This window comes from Equus asinus, chromosome 13, assembly GCF_041296235.1.
Source record: "Equus asinus isolate D_3611 breed Donkey chromosome 13, EquAss-T2T_v2, whole genome shotgun sequence".
Classification (NCBI taxonomy): domain Eukaryota; kingdom Metazoa; phylum Chordata; class Mammalia; order Perissodactyla; family Equidae; genus Equus; species Equus asinus.
The window spans coordinates 5,593,880-5,603,544 of NC_091802.1; the positions used below are offsets into that span (position 1 = coordinate 5,593,880).

The window sequence follows — 9,665 nt, forward strand, 5'->3', positions numbered from 1 at the left end:
ACCAGGGACTGAAGGAAGCAGCCTACTGAGCTTATAACTATGGCCATCATCTGGTAATCCTGGGCTTTTTATGCCTGTAAAGAAGGAGTGACTATGGACCCTAATTATCTTGAGGAAATGGGGTTGCTGTTGTACAATGGGGATGGGAAGGATTATGTCTGGAACATCAGGGAATGAGACCATCCATAGCCTGACAAGAGCAGGGTAACCAGCCACACAGACTGCATCAGGGGAGAGGATCTGGACCACCCCCCTCCCATCATGTAAGCATCCTAACCCAGCAAAAATACTGGTTGAGAGTGAGGGGAATCCAGAATGGGTGGGAGACGAGGGAGATGACATTTATCATTAGAAGTCTCAGTTTCAGTTGTAGCAGTAGAGATAACTTGTCCCTCTTATCCTCCGTCTGTCTTCATCTTTTGTTTTTTTGTAAAGAAATTGGGACCAGTGACCACCCTGAAGAAACAGTGGCAAGGCAGAGTGAGCTTAGTATAAGGCATGCATAGATGCGAATGGTCGGGTGGTTGGTCTGTAATACACTCTGCCAATGGCCCCACCACAAGCCTTGGCCAGATTCTACTGCTTCAGCATGCTCTGCATGATTTCTGCCTACAAAGATCTATGTCTCTGTGTCTGGAGTCTTTTTCTGGCTGTGAAAAGTGACTCTGCTGTGTGTGGGACAAGCTAGAAGTGCTGGGAATTAACTCTCCCCAGCAGACACTCTCAACCAATGATTGATGGGAGTTGATGTATAAATTCCACAGCTTCCTCCCCCTTCGAGTGGGATAATGTTTTACACCAATTCTCAGAATTTCCCCATGGCATTGAGCTCAGTTGTCCACCAAGGCAGCTGGGCTAATCAGGTATCTGCATCAGCCAGAATCAAATCAGAAGTCACAGTCACATGCAATTTGAGTGTGGAAAGTTTAATATAAAGAATTATTCAGTATAAGAGGGGATTTGGAATAATGAAGGATTGGATAGTAAAACGTAAAGAGAGCTGTAAAGAGCATAAGAATAACAGATATAAAGAACAGCTGCTACCCCTAGGGCTGAGGCAGAGCACCCAAAGAAGGAAAACAATCCAGGATAAGATCCCCTCACTCCACCCATGGCTCACTAGATGGTGAAATCCCTGAGGTGCTATGCCATGGAACTTTCCAGAAATTCACCTTCTAAGTTGTGAGGGGAAACTGTCCAAGAGAGCTCCATCCCTCAGAACTCACCTCGAAATTTTCCTAGGAGTTGCTAGGACATTTCCAAGGAAACTGTCATGGGGAGGTACCTTAATAGTGGCATTCCATTCTAAAGCTGTTTGAGGGAGTTCCAGGGGAAGATGCTGGGTCCTGGGCACTACTGGTCACTACATACTGCAAGATCTGGGCCCTGGAGATGCTCTGCTGCAGGAAACTGTCTGAGTTGGAGGAGCTGGATGAGCTGAAGGAGCCTGGGGAGAGGAGAGCACCAGAACTAGGAAGTAATATCTTTCTTCTCAACCATCCCTCCAGCGCCCTCTACTGTAGAAGTTTAACATTGTGCCAGCTGGCATAGGAGAAATATTTACAAGGCCCAGCTATAATATTGCAGAGCAGGCAATGAAGGATGAATTTGGAGCTGAGAGACAATAAATTGATAATGTGATACTCCATGTTGACTTCTTCCCTTCTTTGTATCATTCACCCACTCCTCTGTTGGTGTTCCCTAAATTCTAAATAAAATACTTGCACTTAAGTTTTGACTCAGAGTCTGCCTTTGGAAAAAGTCAAACATTTTCCGAAAATAGAGCCAATAGGATTTGGTGATGGATTGGATTTGGAATATGAGAAAAAAAGTTTTCTCAAGAACAGCTCCAATGTCTTGGGTCTGAATATGGTGGAAAAGTTCATCTTTACAACATTACATTTTTCAGTCCAAGAACATGATACATCTTTCCATTTTCTTTGTAGAGGTCTTTGAATCTTTCGTTGGACTTTTATTCCTAGGCGTTTGATGGTTTTGATGCTATTGTAAATGGTGTAATTTTTAAAGGTTACTTTCTAATTGTTGTTAGTACAGAAATATAATTTACTTTTTTACATCCAGCCATCTTACTAATTTAGTAATTTATCCTTAGATATTTTTGGATTTTCTAGTTGTAAAATTATATGTGAAAAATGATTTTTTTCCTCTTCCTTTATGATCTTTATGTTTTCTTTCTTCCCCTTGCCTTTTTGCAAGGCAGTAGGATATTCAATGTTATATATAAGTGGTAATTGTGAATATTCCTGTTTTGTTCTCAAGCTCAGAGAGAAAAGTTTTCATTATTTCATTATTGGATATGATTTTTACGGTAGGTTTATTGTCACACTCTTTATCATACTAAAGGTGTTCCTTTCTATTCTTAGTTGGCTATTTTTTTTTTAATCTCAGATGATGGATTTTATCATATGCTTCTTCTGTTCTTTTTCAGATGATCATATGATTTCTCCATTTTTCTAATTTTCTCTCCAGGGTCTTGCTGAATATAAAACTTGAAATCATCCCGGAATATAGCCTAGGAAGTGATGAATCCTCTATACTGAGACTTTCCCCAAATTATCCGGCGTTTCTATCATTTGTCTCCCCTTTCTCCCTCTCTCTCCCTCTGCTAGACCCTTTGAGTGCCATGTTCTTTTGAGAGGACGAGTGGCTCTTACATGATGATGTAATCTTCTTAATCTAAATGTCTATAGTATTACCTTTATGCTCTAAGTCCTTCAGATTCTTAGCCTTGGAGGAATTCAAAATCCTTGTCTTAACAGAAAAGCCCTTGCTTACAAACTAAATTTTGTTTTTTTGGTAATTTTAAAATTATTACACTACTTTATAGTTTTATGAACCCATTTTAAAAATGAAAAATGATGCTTTTGACTTTTCATTTTCGGACTTCAGTCTTCTTGGGACAGCAAGCCTCAGCCTCAATATATAGTATTTCTAACATAAGTGCCAGAAAGCAAAAATGAATCACTGAGAGCAAAAATAGAGTCAGTTAATTTTCTCAAAATATTGTACTGCTATTTGTTCACTGACTTCAATGGAAATAAAGACGGGAGGGGGCTCCAGGTAGGAAGGTATTGCAATTGTCCAGGTGACAAATGATGGTGGCTTGGTCTACAGAGATTGTAGTGGAGACAAGAGAAATGGTTGTGTTCAAGGATATATAGGAAGTTGAATCAATTAAACTTGGCCTTTGACTAGATTATGTAGAGCACTAAGGATGAAGAAGGAGTCAGAAACGATGCTTGAGATTCTGAATGGGTGGTGGTCTCCTTTTCTCAAAGAGAATTGGAAGAACTCATGAGTTCAGTTTTGGACATGTTGAGGTTGAAGTGCCTAGAGAGACATCCACATGGAGATGTCTGATAATCATCAGTATATAGAGGACTAAAGCCTCGGAGAAGAAGCCTGAGCTACAGGTAAAATGTGGTAGTGAACATTTAGGTGCTGACTGAAGATGTGGAAGGAGATGGGATGGTCAAGAGAAAGAGTGTAGAGTGAAAAGAATGAAAGACTTAGGGCTGAACCCTATGGAATTCCAACTTTTAAATTAAAAAAAGAATTTAAGTAAAAAAAAAATAGGTTACTAAACTGTACATACCATGTGGGATATTTTTTTGTAAAAAATCCTATGTTTATACATAGGGTTGATTTTCAGCAGATGTGTACCCAATAGTGCCTATGCTGTGACAGTATTGTGAATATCACTTGTTTATACATTTTGTTTTTAAAAAGACTGGAAGGACCAATGGTAGTTCTCTCTAGTTGATGGGATTAAGGATAATTGTTTTTCTTTTTCTATTTCTTTATATTCTCTAGAATTTCTGCTAAGAGCATGTCTTCAGTACTTTGTTTCTAGGACTTGACTTTAGTACTAGGGATGATGTATGTTTAAAAAATAAAAATTTGTGGTTAGATCCATGATTCCAAAGCTTAGTAGATCATCAAAACCAGCTAAGAAACTTTTGTACAATGACTATTCAGGCCCCAGAGCAGATGGGCAGAATCTGAATCTCTAGATGGGAGGCCCAGGAAAGTCTAAATCTCTAGATGGTACCCCAGTTAACTAGTGGTTGATGAGGTTTGACACTCTCTGGACTAACTAGTTTCTAATACCAGTTACATATTTGAGGAATGTCTGTGCTAGAACGGGATGTAAAACATATTTGGCAAAAGAAGGAGGTTTTTAATTTGTAAATATTAATTGACCTAAATTATAAAATTAGCTAAAACCTTACATACTGACCAAAAGTCAAATTAGGAGATGACTATTCCCATTACAAAGAAACTCAGTATGAGATTTCTTTAAATAGTGACACTCTCAAATTTACTGGAATTTATGGGTGGATTTGTCCATATTTTTCAGGGGTGTATCTGAAACCTGAGCCATAGAGTCAGACCCAACTGGAATCACGCAATAGCTCCAAGTCAGCTGCCAGCCATAGTCATCCCTAACAAGTGGGAGAAATGTCATCTAGCATTAGCATGAACTGAAAAGAGTCAGACCATTAACAAGTGGTCCAGAAAAAGTATTTATGTTCATTGCATTAAACATGATGAAAAAAATAGATTTTAGCTCGAAGAAGAGACAAAAACATCTGTTATTTTGTGTCAATTACAGTGAATTGAAACAATCTAAGAGGATAGTTCAAAAAATAAACAAACTAAAAATCCAAGAAAGCAAACATCGATGTTGTGGGTGGATGGGTACAGAGCTTGCAGATGAGACTCAGCAGAGTCTGGCTGCATGTTGTTAGCATCACCCGGACAGCTTACCCAGCCCTTACCCAGATCAATTAAATCAGAACCTCCAGGGCTGGAGCCTCGGCATTGGCTTTTTTTTTTTTAAGTTTCCCAGAATATTCCAATGGGTAGTCAGGATTGAGAACCTCTGAACCTAAATGCACTTCCAGTTAATTACAGTCCCATATTTCCCTTCCTGATTCCATCCATTTCTAGAGTTCCTTCTCTATCCCTTGGTATCAGCGTGATTGAGGCCTGGGTCTAGGGGGTCGCAGTGGGGCCAGGGACAGCTTCATGGGCCTGTGACCTGGGATGTCACACGAGAGTCTGTGCTCAGAAGGACCCCACACTTGGCTTAGTGCTTTGCTGCTGTTGTCTTGCAATGCCTAATAATTTTATCTTTGAACTTCTGTTCTGTAAGTGACGTCATTGGGACAATGGAGCATACACATGAGCAGAAGAGATACAAGAAACATGCTACCCCACTGACACTTAGCATTCGCAAGGCCCCATGGGCACAAAATTCTAGTAGACCCAGAATGCCCGAGATTCAGCGAGACTCAACGTGAGTCTGAGGTAAGCGCAACTGAGTAACGAAGGGCCCTGAAAATTGTGTAGCTGGCCCTGGTGGGGGCTGTAGGAAGTCAGCTATGAGCAGAAGTGCCCCCGCCCGCTCACCCCGCACAAGCTCCGAGGAGGCGGCCTGAGGGACCACAGGCACACGGCCTCCCAAGAGCTGAGAACGGCTCCTGGAGGAGCTTTGACCCCACGGCAGATGCCGGGCTTTTGCTCCGCCGGCATCCTGACTGCCTGACTGTTTCCAGACGGCCCAGGCTGCAGTCAGAGAATGATAATGAGCAGTTCCCTCCGAGGATGGGCTAAGTACGGGCAGGAAGGGTAATCATTAGCAGCTCTCTTGTGGATACACTAAGGCCAGCAAAAATGTCTGCAGACAAGTAATTTGGCTGGGCGTGTTTTGACAATAAACTCAAACCAGACAGAAGTCGGGTGGGGAGGGGAGGGAGAAGCCATGAACTTTACAGGAGAAAATAACTAGGTTCCTTCACGCTCATTGTCCCAAGAGATGAGCAGCAAAGAACAAACGTCCCTGTGGAGAAAGCGTGGGCTAATGGGAAGAGCCCTGGGCAAATGTTAGGCCCTGGGGATCCCCGCCTGGCTCTGCTGCTGACCAGCTGGGTGACCCTGGGCAGTTCTCTCAGCCTTGCTGAGCCCCTCTTAGCATCCTTTGGAGATTTCTATAACCTTGAACTCATCTGTGTGCTTGGAGGGAACGATTGGAAGGGGTACCCACGCATCAGCCACCACCTTCCTGCCTAAGCTCAGATGGGAGGGTTGCCAGGGTAGCAGCCCTCAGTTTAGGTATAAATGGGTGAATGTGCCAATAGACAGTCAGACTGAGGAGGGGAGCTCTCTCCCAGGCACCTGCTGTAATGCCTGGAAACCTTAAGCTCATTTCATTTTGAGCTCTAGCTGTCTGGACTAATTATCTACTTTTAGAAATCCACAGATTAGCAAGTCTAGTAAGACATGTTGCTCAGGCATAAAAAGGTCAGTCACCAGGGAACTGAAGAATGTAAACTAATATTTTCCATCATGGTTACTGACAGGTGGTATTCACGTCGACCGGCTCTGAACCCTCATTCCTAAGAGCGTCGCTCACAGGGGCGTCCGTGCCTTAGGCCTCGGCAGACGACTTGGTTTACTGTGGAGCCCAGAGTGTCACTTGGGCCTGCGCCATTTATTTATTTCTCTAGCTATCATTTTCAAAGTAGAGAGTTGAATCTCCTGTACAAGGATCTGTCAATCAAACAGTGCTAAGAACCTGCTATGCATTAGGATTTTTTTTCAAGATTACGGGCCATTGAGAAGAAGTCTGCGATAATCTTTGTCATAAAGCAGCGTTTCTCAGTCTTTTTTTTATTATTGTTCCCTTAAGGAGAAGAATTTAATTTAAATTCTCCCTAACAAGAGAAATTAAACAGTAAAGAGTACAATTTTGTCAGGTACGTTTGAGGTTTGCAGGACCACAACCGTCGTACTAAAGTTTTTTCACACTTCCCGAGAACCAGTTTTTACCCTCTTAGGGGGCTATTCCATCCCCACTGAGAGAGCACGCATAGAGGACCCCGTGGCGGGATCTCGTTGGAGGAGAGACGCGAGGAGGCTGAATGACATGAGGATAAAAGCCCCGAGTTTGGAATCAGACACCCTGGGCTTGGCCTGGCATCAGTGCTCCAAAGTCCTCAGTTTCCTCACCTGTGAAATGGCCCAGTAATGCTTCCTTCCTCACAGTGTTTTGTGAGGATTAAATTAGATAATACTTAACATGGTACTTAGTAAAATGCCTGGCATGAAGTGAGCACCAAATTAAATGGTAGTTTGGGACCAAAATCTGAATTGTTACCTAATGCTGCATAATAAATTACCTAAACTTAGCAGTTTAAAATAGCAAACATTTATTATTTCGGGTGGTTCCTGAGGGTAAGGTATCCAGGACCAGCTCAGCCATGTGGCTCTGGCTCGGGGCCTCTCCTGAGGTCACAGTCAAATGTAACCGCCTCAGAGACAGTTTTTTGAGCAGTGCTATTCTATGTTTTAAGTGATATAAGAAACAGCACATGAAAACTCAGCATAACTCCCATAAAGACATTGTTGAGGACCTTATTTGTCATATTACATTACGTTCTTTCCTGTTATTGAGGATCTGTGGGGAAAACCTAAGAAATAGCTGTGCTTTTCTGGAGTGGTTGGTTCATTTGTCGCTTATGGATGCTCCAAATTATGCAATAATCAGATTTCACTTTTGATATTGGCATTGAGAAAATTAGTACAAGGATTGCGTAATATGTATATGTGTTAGCTTTAGACCTGGCTCCACAGGATGTCCCTGTCTTTTGTTTTCCCTTCTCCTCTCTCTCCTTCCTCTAGGTTTTTGTTTTATTTTTTATGTTCTTATAAGCTTCCTTAAAATCTCTCTGGAACAAGACAATAAGTAAGCAAGTAAACAAAACAATATATGTAATTATACACATATAAGTACCTAAAATGTAGATAACCTAAGAATACATTTTAAAAATATATTGGTTAAATTTGAAATTGAAATAGAAAACAATAACATTTACAATAGCATGAAAATGTGAAACAGGTAAATTTAACAAAGTTTGTGCAAGGCCTCTACTTTAAAAATTACAAAGCACTGCTGAAGAAAATAAGGAAGACATGAATTAGAAGATGCAATATTAGTAAGATAGCAATGATCCCAAAATTGATATGAAGATTCCACATACTCCCAATGAAAATTACAGCATACATTTACGGCAGAAATTGACATGCTGATTTTAATTTTATTTTAAAATGCAGCAGATGTAGAATAGCCAAAAGAATTTTGAAGACTAACAAAACTGGTGGACACACACTACCAGATTTCAGTATACTCTAAACCTACAGTAATTAAGACCATTTAGTATCGATGCAAGGTAGAAATACAGATCCATGAAACAGAACAGAGAGTCTAGAAATAGACCCAAATATTAGTAGTCAATTGATTTTAAGTAAAACTCCCAAGATACTTCACTGGGAAAAGATGGTCTTTTCGGTAAACAGTATTGGAACAGTGAGCTATCCATATGTCAATCAATCAATAAATAGGTAGGTAGGTAGATAGGTAGTTAAAGAAATGTCAACACTTACTTTAATCATACTTAAAGATTAACTCAAAATGATCATAGAACTAAAGGAAAAAGCTAAAACTAAAACTAAGGAAAAAATAGGAAAAAATCTTTGTGGCACAAAAAGCACAAATTACATGAGAAAACACACTGACAAGTTGGACTTCACAGTTTAAAACTTTCACTCTTCTACAGAAACTGTTAAGAAAAGCAAAAGGCAAACCACAGGTTTGCTTTTTTTAGTAACGTTTGGACACTCAGACACTGCTGGTAGGAATATAAAATGCTATAGCTAGCTTTGGAAAACAGTTAAGTTTCTTGTAAAGTTAAACATACACTAACGCATCCAGCAATTCCTCTCTTAGGCTTCTGCCCAGGAGAAATGAAATCATATGTATGTGCAAACCCGTTCAAAGCAGCTTCATTTATAAGAGCCGAAAGCTGGAAACAAGCAAATGCCCACCGCCTGGGGAATGGACAAGCAAACTGAGAGAGTGAACACCCAGCTTCCTTGTCTTTAGGGTGGACAAGCCTGTGGTGCATTCCACACCCTCTCCCAGAGGTCCTTGGCGGGACTGAGCCCCGGGTGCCTGCAGTAAGAGCTTACCCTCCAGCTCACCTTCCTTCTCTGTCTCATGCATGCCCTGCCCTGCCAGCACATCCTGGATCACGCTGCGTGCACTGAGACCCTTGTCTCAGGGTTGGGGGCAATTCAGTCCAAGACAGTTCTGCTTGGTTGGGAGTTTTGATTTGGTTTCAAAGCATTCTTCATCCCATAACCACACTTCAGGGAAATCTGCAGTTGGGATTCCTGAATCGCTTTTCAAATGGTGTGTGGCTTTGGTCACGAAGAAGACTGAAGTGCCAAGGTGACACGTGGGAGCAGTATTTTGCAGGCTTTGCTCTAGATGGCAATCTGCCACGGGAACGAGGACTTTGGAACCTCTCTCTATTATCCATACACATGTGACATGAGACGTGGTAAGGCTAAAACTGAGAAGGAAGCAGGCTGCACACTTGGCTTTTCCCTGGAGAAAAATGGCCTTGTCTTTCACTGGGTATAATTATAGACAGATACCCATTATAACACATTTAAGTATTTAAAATTCACTGAGTATCTGCTATGTGCCTGGCACTCTATTACAGACCAAGAAATAAAAGAGGAAGAGATGAGTCTAGTAGGTGACAGAAAGCAAAATGTGAAGCGTGTCGAGAGGC

At 41.3% G+C, this 9,665-nt stretch overlaps 1 long non-coding RNA gene across 1 annotated transcript in view; it reads right to left on the reverse strand.

Annotated features, from left to right (window-relative positions):
* The window catches only part of LOC139040007 (uncharacterized), a 62,905-nt gene extending 53,623 nt beyond the window's left edge, over positions 1-9,282 (reverse strand). The window contains exon 1 of the long non-coding RNA XR_011493549.1: positions 9,067-9,282. This is a non-coding gene — a long non-coding RNA (uncharacterized lncRNA). The remainder of the gene's footprint in view (positions 1-9,066) is intronic.
* Positions 9,283-9,665: the final 383 nt, after the last annotated feature.